We start from the raw sequence: 11643 nt of genomic DNA, 5'->3' as shown, positions 1-11643 counted from the left end.
AATTATCCCATATACAGGAAAGGATGCATATATGTAGCCTTCGCGCTCTTCGCGCTCTCAAATCACCCACAATCCTATGCGCGCAGCTTTGCGATCTTGTTCAAAAAATTTTAAAAAAATGTCGGACGTTAGCGGGCAATATGCTTTCAAATGTAAGTATATTTACGTTACCAAACATTTGTTATAACTGTAGTAAATATGTCAGATAAATAAAGTTTAACGTTAAATGCCAGCACAAATTACTACCATATTGATATTATAAATTATACAAATACAAATTACGTTATTGATGGCTAACTGAACCGGACTGTCATTTAACAATTGTTAGCTCGGTTGCCTTTTCACTGACGTAATGATGCAATGACGTGCACTTGCTAGTCTGTTCCATTTACGTGTTCTCTGAATGCTAAAGAGGAGCCTCGCCTAGCCTCTGAAGGAAGTGACTTGGAAGGACCAGTCCTGCCAAGGAAGTATCCTTGACATTGAGAAACGCCTAGTGTGTCATGCGTCGGGTCAGAGGTTACTGTTCTGCAGCAAATTGATGTGTACGACCATCTGCCGGACGCTAGTTATTGTAGTTAATAAAGTTTTAAATATGAATATTTTTCTTACAAAAAAAAAAAACATCGCTTCGCTTCAGAAGGCCTTTATTAATCCCCTGGAGGCGTATGGATTGCTTTTATGATGGATGAATGCATTTTTTTTTTTTTTTGCCTTTAAATGTTTTTACATAGGCCTATATCTCCGATTGTGTTTGTCTAAAAGAAGATATACACCTAGGATGGCTTGAGGGTGAGTAAATCATGGGATCATTTTCATTTTTGGAAAACCCCTTTAAAAAAGGGCTTTCAAACCTCATTCAAAAGAAAGGGTTTTTTGGACTGATTTGTTTTGGTTGATTTATTTAATAATTAATCACGTACCTCATAATGTTGTAATGGAATATATATATTTTCCTTAAAATAATAAAAGGGAAAATTCTATCTTGTTAAGCATATTTAAGGTAATATATGATAAATATGAATCCACTGACTTAATTTCCTCATTCCCTTCAGAATGTGATACATGGAAATGATGTAACGTCAACTTAAGTGAGAAATGAGTTTAATTTAAGTCGTAGAGAAATAGAAAGCTCTGCTCAGACAACACTCTGCTTTAGCAATTTATCAGGTCACTAAGTCGTAATTGCATTTTGTCTTGGAGGCCGACGGAGACTCTGCCAGCACTAAGCTCTTGTTTTCCCAGGCAGCGTGATGAAAATCAACTTAAATATAGAATTTCAAGTCATGTGCTCCCACTGCACCGTTGCCAAGGTAATTAGATGCTTAAATGTGAAAACTTGCAAATGATGTTGCCCGGATACACCTCAGAGAATAGTTTAACAGTGATGAATGTTTTGGCCAACATTAAAAAAGAGGAAGCGATTGCTGAAGCGTCTTCTATTAGATTAGCAGCGTTTGCATGCTGTGACGTCACCGAACGTTTTCTCCCCAGACTCATTTCATGCCACAAGTCTGCATTTTAAACACTCCTACCTGCTTTCTCCTTTCAGGTTTATTTTGGATTCCCCGCGCTGTTTCGCGTTAGATGCCACATTGTTTACTCCTGCAGAGTATGAATTATTTTTGAAGAAATGTATTCAATATTTATGTGCCAACATAAATAAATTTTCTCGCTTTCTCTTAAAAGGAAAAACAACAAAATAAAGCAAGCGCAATATTTGTGTGTCTGTGTGTCTGTCCCTTTTCAAGTGTGTTCTTATAAGAATGCAGCAGGAGTGTTACACTGAGGGGATCCTTTGGGACCGCCAATATATTCAGCTTCAGCAGACAGGCTTCATTGCCAGCTGGTCCGGAAAATTCCACTGCTGTCTCTCTTTTTTTTCTCTTGTCGACTAAAAGCAAGGTCAGGGCAGTCGGAGAAGAATCCACAGGCTGATTGAAGCTGATATTTTAATTGCTCATACAAAACTAGCTTTGCTTTTCTTGTCGACCAGCTGATTCTGTGATGCTTTCGGATTGAAAAGTCTTTAAATTTCCTAATTAAAATAATCTAAATTGCTTCCCCAAATGACTTTCAATATGGGCCTATTAAAAAGAGAAAAACAACCAATGTTGTGGAAAATTCCTTTTAAAAATAATGCATTACAATATTGCTTTATGCTTTAATTGCGTTACTTAGTTACTTTTCATGGAATGTAATGTGTTACGTTACTTTTGTGTTATTTTTTCTCACCTGGGCCGGTCTTGTTTGTTTGTTTGTTTTGTAATAGCACAAAAAAGTTATTTTTAAGCTATTTTTGGCAAATGAAAAGGCCTGTTGCAACCCAGTCTCATTAGAAAAACGTACCTGTGGGAACGTTTTCGCGAGTCACAAAATACGTACCAATACATACATATCACTTCAGTTTCGATGTGAAATGTCCACTGAGTGGCGATAAAAGCGTGTTCATTTTTTTGCCGGAACAGATAAACGTGAATATGGTACGTTATGACGTTGGTTTTTATACGAATCACCGCAGTTTGAAATTTGAAATTTGCACTCCACTGCGTTTTAAAATAACGTACCACCAACACTTCACCTAAACCTACCCGATAGTGTTAACAAAAATAAATGTGACAAAAAAAAAGCATCCATAATCGTGGCTGAAGAAAATGCAAATTCACGCCTGACATTGCTTAATAAAGTGAGATTAAATACATAAAGTACTGTATATTTGTGTAATTTAACATATTTAATTATTGCAGGTTTGCATAATATTCTTTGCATTTCACTGTTTTTATTCATCTTGAGGAATACTGAATCTGTTTTTGTGCAAGTGAGATGAATCAATTCCTGCTCACATTTATTCTATAACTACGATAACCATCATGTTCACACAGCGCACACAACACCTCTGCACTCACTCACGATTTATCTCGACATGTGAACAGGAGAGCTGTCTGTCAATAAATGGGAAAACAAAGTAACTTGCGTTACTTATTTGAAAAGTTACTCAGATATTTTGTAAATTTTAAAGTAATGTGTTACTTGAAAAAAGTAATCTGATTACATAACTCGTGTTACTTGTAATGCGTTACCCCAACGCTGACAATAACTGACCAAAACCTGTCATGAATTGTTGCAACAAACATTAAATGTTGTACTATTTTAACATTTGTTCCCTAATCCCAAAAGACAAACATCTAGAAAAGGAATTTGAGTGGGTGATGATAAATGGTTTGTATTAACTCCATTATGTTGGGTGATTTCAAACACAGAATCAATGCACACATGGTTAGGGATCACTGCTCTGGATAATAAACATTGATTTCCATAAGTACAGTGGGAATGTGAGTAATTACGCCTGGTGATAATGGCTGAGTGGTGGCTTTTCTTGTTTAGTTGCAAATTTACTTCCAAATTTATAGTGGTTGAAGTTGTGGAAAAGCAACCAAAAACATCAGCTGGCCAGCACAAACCGCTGGATGAACAAGTGCAAAAACCCACAGTTTGGGTCCCTTTGGGTCCTGTATAATTTTTGACCATCACATTTAGAAAACTATGAGTGTCACTTAAGGCAAGACACCTCAGGGTAAAAAGAAAATAACTAATAGATATCATCATACTTTCCCAATTGATTGATTACATTAAGAATTGCACAAATTTTTGGATTACATTTCGGAAATGCTGCCTAAAAATGCAAATGAGTCATCTAATTAAATATGCACTAATTTTCATACATTTCCAGAACAGAAATCTGAACATTGGATAAAACCAGGGTAAAAAAAAAATGTATTGAGTTTTTCTGTTGAGAACGTATTTTATATATACACCGACCAGGCATAACATTATGACCACTGAAAGGTGAAGTGAATAACACTGATTATCTCTTGATCACGGCACCTGTTAGTGGGTGGGATATATTAGGCAGTAAGTGAACATTTTGTCCTCAAAGTTGATGTGTTAGAAGCAGGAAAAATGTGTAAGGATTTGAGTGAGTTTGACAAGAGCCAAATTGTGATGGCTAGACGACTGGGTCAGAGCATCTCCAAAACTGCAGCTCTTGTGGGGTGTTCCCGGTCTGCAGTGGTCAGTATCTATCAAAAGTGGTCCAAGGAAGGAACAGTGGTAAACTGGCGACAGGGTCATGGGCGGCCAAGGCTCACTTATGCACATGGAGCGAAGGCTGGCACGTGTGGTCCGATCCAACAGACGAGCTACTGTAGCTCAAATTGCTCAAGAAGTTAATGCTGGTTCTGATAGAAAGGTATCAGAATACACAGTGCATCGCAGTTTGTTGCGTATGGGGCTGCATAGCCACAGAATAGTCAGGGTGCCCATGCTGACCCCTGTCCACCGCCTAAAGCGCCAACAGTGCAAAGCATGATGGGAAGGGGAAATCCTGTTCCTAGTTTCTATAATGCTATTTTAACACAACTAAAATCATTTATGAGGTCTCAACTCAAATGGATTAAGTAAAGTGTTTGAAAAGAATTGTGTTGGATTTACTTAAGTAAACTGAACAAACATCAAATGTTATTTTTGGCCTACTTAATTGAAACAAGTTCTTTCAAAATGGAAATATTGAGTTGAGCCAAAACACAACAGTCTCAAGTCAGTTTAACACAATGCAATTGTTTGAATGAGAAACCTAATAGAATGGTTTTAAATAAAAATTATTTTTTTTTTTAAAAGTAAACTGAACAGTATTGTAAAATAATTTTTTTTATGGTATCTTACATGCACTTAGCAATAACAGTTAATTAAGCACAATTACTAACCCTAAACCAAACCCTTGATCCTAACCCTAACCCTATTTATTCACAATTTCAGTCATATCTGACTCTTGGTGATTCTTTGGGCCCATCTTCTGCCATTCGCGAGAGACTGTCCATGAATTTTCTTCCTGATGATTTTTCCAGGGTAGATTGGCAGGTCTTTCCCCAACCCTCCCCATTACATGGCCTTGAACCACTGAGCCACTGTGCCGCCCAACCCTAACCCTATATGTTGTTAATTTATATTATATTATATTATATTATATTATATTATATTATATTATATTATATTATATATTTTCCCCATTTAAATCAACAAATTAATGATTTTTTTTTTTTAAGTTGGTCTCTTACCCCATAATCACAAGTTCTTCTGTTTGCTTTATACCTGATGTGTTGTAAGAACCCACACAACATTCAAAAGTGATATCAAATTGATAAAGTTGAAGGCTTCCTCCATGACCTTTGGAAACAACCAGATACAGTTGTTTGGAAACCCAACTCTAACCGCATAGTCCTGGATGAAAAGTAACAATGCCATGCTTGCTGGAGCTCTGACATGGGAGCAATAAAAGACAGCTGGACTGTATTTTGAAACAGTCTGTGACCTATTACTTTTGCAATTAGATTTGTGAATATGAACGCTTTTGTAGTAAACTTGGAGATTCTTTAGAGGGCCGTCCCCAGAGATCTGATGGTCTGACAAGGCTCACAAACAGCCAGCAAAACAAACTGATTTACAAGAATCTCAAAATCAGAGCACCTCATTTGCTTACTTGGAACTGTGTAATGATGTTTTTCAGCTTCGGGTCAGAGGGGACAGACTGAACTGAATGAATCCCACCAAAGTTAATAAATGAGAACATAGTTAACAGTTAATTATTACTCATCATTAGTGTGTTTGCAAGAATAACAATTACTCTTGCTTACACTGGGGTTAAAGCTTTAAACAACCCATTAACAACACATTTAAATTCTACGTGTAACTCATCACATGCTACAGACATTAATAATGTCTCAGATAATGCGGCTTGTTTAAGAGAGGTGTGCTATTACATTTCTACCTAATGAATGAATGAATGAATGAATGGTTAATATTATTATTAATTTGCTTATTTATATTTGAAATATGACATTTTCAACATGTTATGGTTCATATGATGTGCTGTTATGTGTAATACATTTACAGTTTATAATTCTAAAAATGTATTTCTATTAAAGGATTAGTTCACTTTCAAATGAAAATTAGCCCAAGCTTTACTCACCCTCAAGCCATCCTAGGTGTATATGACTTTCTTCTTTCTGATGAACACAATCAGAGATATTTTAATAAATATCCTGATGCATCTGAGCTTTATAATGGTACTGAACGGGAACAATAAGTATGAGCTGAAGAAAGTGCATCCATCCACATTCATCCATCATAAATGTGTACTACACACGGCTCCGGGGGGTTAATAAAGGCCTTCTGAAGCAAAGCAATGCATTTGTGTAAAAAAAATATCCATATCTACCAAGATGAAGTAAAATATCTAGCTTCCACCAGACCGCCTTCCGTATTCTACTTACGAAGAAATTATAAAACTCTTGCAGTACAAAAAGCTTACGCTACGTCCTACGCCTTCCGTATTCAACTTATGGAAAAAGTGTAACTGACACGATGCCAAGTTTACACTTTCTTCATAACTTGAATACTTAAAAGCCAGATATTTTACTTCATAACTTGTTAAATATGGATTTTTTTTTTTTTTTTTTACAAAAGCTTCACTTCAGAAGGCCTTTGTTAACCCCCCGGAGCCGTGTGGAGTACACGTTTATGATGGATGGATGCACTTTCTTCAGCTCATACTCGTGACCCCTGTTCATTGCCATTATAAAGCTCGGATCCATCAGGATATTTATTAAAATATCTCTGATTGTGTTCATCAGAAAGAAGAAAGTCATATACACCTAGGAGGGCTTGAGGGTGAGTAAAGTTTGGGGTAATTTTCATTTGATAGTAAACTAATCCTTTAAGTCTTAAGTGCAATTATGGCTTTAAATTTACCCTGTAAAGCCTGACATATAAAATAATAGTCAGAAAAATGATTTTTTTTACAAAATAAAAATATATGTATATATTAAAAGTTTGCATATGTGCTTTTTTGAGTAACATATTTGATACACCAAGCTTTTATGGCTCATATAGTGAGAATATACTAAAGGAGAGAAAAAAAAAACATCTAAATATTATTCAGAGGCTCAAACTGATCAAAAAAAATATGCAATTTGTTAGAGTTGCTGATATTTATGACGAAAAAGTCAGATTTCACAGTAAAAAGACAACATGAAGGTGGACATTTTTATAATTATACTAAAAGGCCTTTTGAACTATCAATCAGATGACAAAAGGCATATAGCAGATTGTGTACAACAGATCTTTCCAGTTTGAATCATGTTGATAATTTAGAGAACTTACAAATTTGTGTATCAAATATCATACAGTAGGCTTTATAGGGTTAAAGGTGCACTATGTAATATCTTCTGTTCGCTAGAGGTCTATTCAAAACAAAGGCGTAGTTTGATGATGCCAAGTTTAAGCGTGGAATCTTGGGACATGTGGTCTTCATCTCAACGGTCGGTGGAAAAGAATTGGGATAGGACTCAGGAACAAATCATGTTCATGGATGCGATTATTAACGTTACTGTAGTATGAAGCAGAGCAGGATCGAGTGTTGTGGGAGCTGAACGAGGCAGCTGGAGCGATTGCGCAACACACGCCTCACAAGCAGCGGAACTTTTATTATGTCACAGTCGCTGGCGCCGCTTCCGCTTTTCCGGTCATGAGTATGAGGTAACACAGCTCTGTTTATCATATTAGATACATTTGAGAGTGTTGAAAATGATGCAATAACGTTATTCTGTGCGTTCGCTCAGCAGCTGCTGTGAGACACTTGTTTGAGACACACTGCAGTAAGATAGATCGATTTTAGAATATCATATTAAATGCTGGATGGCTTGTGTTGATAAATGGCATGCAGTTAATTTTAAAACGTATTGTATGATGGAGAAAATGCTGTATTACTGTTACTAAACATAAAGCTGCATCTGATTATGCTATTTTAGCTACTTCACAAAATAGTGTTTTTCTCTGAGGCATGGTAAAAGCATACTCGCAAAAAATACTTGAGCTATATAACAATAATTAGTTTTCTGTCTATAAATATATCAAAACAGTTGTTCCATTGTCTATTAAAACATGTAATATATTAAAGCGTCTTTGGTGTTTCCATGGTTTCTACAAAATAAAACTGGAAACCGATGAGGGTATGACGCGTTGGTTAAAATTGCAATTTTCTCACGATTTACAAATAGTTGGAAACATTTGGGATATTGTAAGTACTCAAGTGAACAAAATATATAACACTGGCCTAGTGGTTTTGTATATTTCACTGCAAAATTCTTACATATTGCACCTTTAATCAGTCTGTTCATGCATGTGCATGTCTGTATCAAACTGCGCTAACAGCTATAGTATTCTGTCATCTTGTGCACTTTGGCTGATTGTGCTCTTAGGGGTCACACACAGTCTCTCTGTCTCAGATGAGTTTAATGGTGCCAGTCAGATTGGGGCCAGATTTCTTGGCCCTGAGGTCTGAGTGTCTTGGTGGGGAAGCTGTTGCTGGCTGGCTCAGTGACGTCCACCCTCAGGACCAGTGCCACCCCCATTATGTGCCCAGATCATATCGCACCGAGCGCTGCGCTCTGGCACGGGTAAACAGACGACAGCTCGCCAAAAATGTTGCAAACCTAGTTTTAAAATCAATGTGAAATATGTGAAAATTACAACCAATTATACCTCTGTAATTCGATGTATTACAGAGAGAAACAGGATATTCAACAAGAAAAAAAGGTCCCTTCTGATCCCGTCCCCCTCTCCTTTTGCCAACAAAATGACAAAAAGAAATCAGAAAAAACAAAGAAAAATAGAAATTACAGAAATAAGTGTGACAATATCAAATGGTTTAAAATATTAAAACAACCTTCATACATGTACACACACACACACACATACTGTGTATATAAGCATTTTTACATTTATTCCAAAATAATAACTAAAGGCACAATTTAACAACTTAAACAATATATTTTATTTGTGAACTGATGTTTAGCTGTTCGTAATAGTCAACTTGTTTTCATCAGTCATTACACTTGGTAAACACTGGTCCCAGACGAAGTTGTAGGCTACCTTTAATTTCACCAAGCTGATGGCTCACAAAAAAATCCCTGAGTTGTTTACTTACTTTTTAATTAGCCTTCCCATTAAACGCATCATTTTGTTCATTCAGATTGATTTGTGAACTTGGAACGTGCACGAAAACAAGAGGCGGGATTTATAGCACAGAGCAATCATATCCAACCATAACCAATCATATCCAATCATAGCACAATGGAGGCAATGCCTCCTCTCATGTGACTTTCCCCCATTCATTCTCAATTACCCCCCAACAAACCCACCGCACACTTTAGGGTGTCTGTTTTAAGTTAATGGGATCAGAGGAGGCAACTGCGGGTGTAGCTGTTAGACAGTAGCTGCGTTTCCATAACAGATTTGCGCAGAACTTTTGCAATATTTTCTAAACATTGATAAAAACTACTGCGAAATGAAGGCGTTTCCATTAACCATTGTTATGCTACTAAAACATCTTTTTTTCCTCTTGCAATACGTCATTCCAAAAATCATGGCAATGGATGTTGATAGGTTTACGTATATACCAGCCACTGCACTAGCCATTATTTTTAATCAAAGGAGATGTAGGCATGTTATCCAAGCATTTATGGCAAGGAAAGCCACTTATACTTGAGAGTAGCCACATATGAGGTGTTTCTGGGTGTTTCTCCCTCCTATCTTCTTCGAGGTCTTGATAAATTTAAATTGTGGCATTTCTTTGTTGTTTAGAATCCAGTAGTCCCATAATACTTTTGTCTTTAATGAGTTTTGAAGAACTCTCGTCTCTCGTCTTCAGAGAAAATAATTACATTACATTTGATAAAAGTCTACAAAGATAATAACATTTTATAACCTGTAACAACATGCACCATTGAATCCTGCACAGTAAGATCAGAACAACACAAACCCTGCAACACTATATGCAGCACCACCACACATACCTACATTAGGATGTTGTCATAGCTAGTGCCATTTCCTGTAGGAACTGCAAAGTCGGAGCCGCCACATGCTCAATAGTGTTTGGCAGCTGAGCGCCTGCTAATGACTGTGCAGCTCCGCTGGGAAATGAGCAGACAAGAGAAAGAAAAAGCACCAGAAAAAAAGTGAGGAGACGGAGTGATGCACATAATAGTCCAGGATCTGATGTCCTCCATCTGGCGCAGCCAGGGAGCGACTCCAGCGGCAAGCTTGCTCCGACCTGCGGGCATGGGTACTCCATCATTATTTCCCCCTGATGCTCCCATGGCACCATGTTGGCATTTAGGAATGTCACTCCACAAGCCAGAGTCTTGGTTGGATCGGGCTAAGCAAGCCCACAGAGACAGGGCAAGTTGGCTTGCATCAGCAAAATATGTGTTCAGGGAGACGGATGTTCATTATCTTCTTAATACATCCCATTTGTGGGACTTGCATTGTATGGGGAACTGTGAGAAAGTGTCATTCTAATGGCCATACAGGAGCTCAGCCGAAATGACAATGATGCCACCTGACATCAGACATAAAGTCATGCTGCTACTGAATTAGCCTGACACACCCTCGGTTTGACAGCGAAAAAGGCTTTTATAAGTGACAGTAATTCCTTGGGAGTTTTACAGGAACTCTTCCTCCATCTTCTTTCTCAATCACTCTACGCATTAGTACGAGTTAAGTAAGTGAGGGCAAATGACTTGAAAAACAGCATATTTATTGGTCACTTTTCAGAAATAACAGTTTTTTCTTTCTCCTTCAATCTTAGAACATCTCTGTCTAATGAGCACTAACTTCAAAGAAGCATATTTATCTGTTTTGACCTCCTTTTCAAGTGACAGCTGGCATATGTCGCATTTCAGTCGCAATTATTTCCATGGAGACAGTGAAAGGAAACACAAATACAGTCTTGGCTGGCAGATAACATATGCAAACTGAAATAAAGTAATCTAGTGCAGAGATGGGTCTATAAAGAAAGAAATATGATTATCTCATCAGCAACATTTTCTCAACATCAACATGTTTTTCAGATGCAAGTATTTGCGCAACACATTCTGAGTGATGATTTTATATGAACATAATAGGAAAGTTAAAGGGGTTAGTTCACCCAAAAATGAAAATTCTATCATAATTTACTCACCAAACTTGTATGGCTTTCTTTCTTCTGTGGAACACAAAAAGAAGATATTTTGAAGAATGGTGGTAATCAAAGAGTTTTGGTGACCATTGACTACCATGACAGAATTTTCATTTTTGTGTGAACTAATCATTTAAATTTTCCTGTTTATATAAAATAAAATTGTGAAATAACTAAACACTGAACCATTATTATACTTTCTGATGCATCAACAAGGGTGAAATTATGTTTTTAGTAAATTGTCTTTTTGTCCATTCAAACAATAAGACCATTGAGAAAAAATATATAACTTATTAAATAAATACTAATATAAAATATTGTTATAAAAATATAAATATAAAAAAAATACAAATGTTTTAATATAAAAGTATTTTTTAATAACTAATAAGAGTCAACTGTGCACATGTCCAGGACACATAAGACACATTATATATATATATATATATATATATATATATATATATATATAATGATCTGATCGTTAATATACTACTGCAGTATTTTATAGACCTTATGTAGCCCCGCCCCTTTTCAGCGCTGCGCTCGTTGTCTTTTGACTTCCGGCTTGT

Source organism: Ctenopharyngodon idella, chromosome 14 (assembly GCF_019924925.1).
Source record: "Ctenopharyngodon idella isolate HZGC_01 chromosome 14, HZGC01, whole genome shotgun sequence".
Classification (NCBI taxonomy): Eukaryota; Metazoa; Chordata; class Actinopteri; order Cypriniformes; family Xenocyprididae; genus Ctenopharyngodon; species Ctenopharyngodon idella.
The sequence above is the reverse complement of the archived record's forward strand: the minus strand, read 5'-3'. Positions refer to the sequence as shown.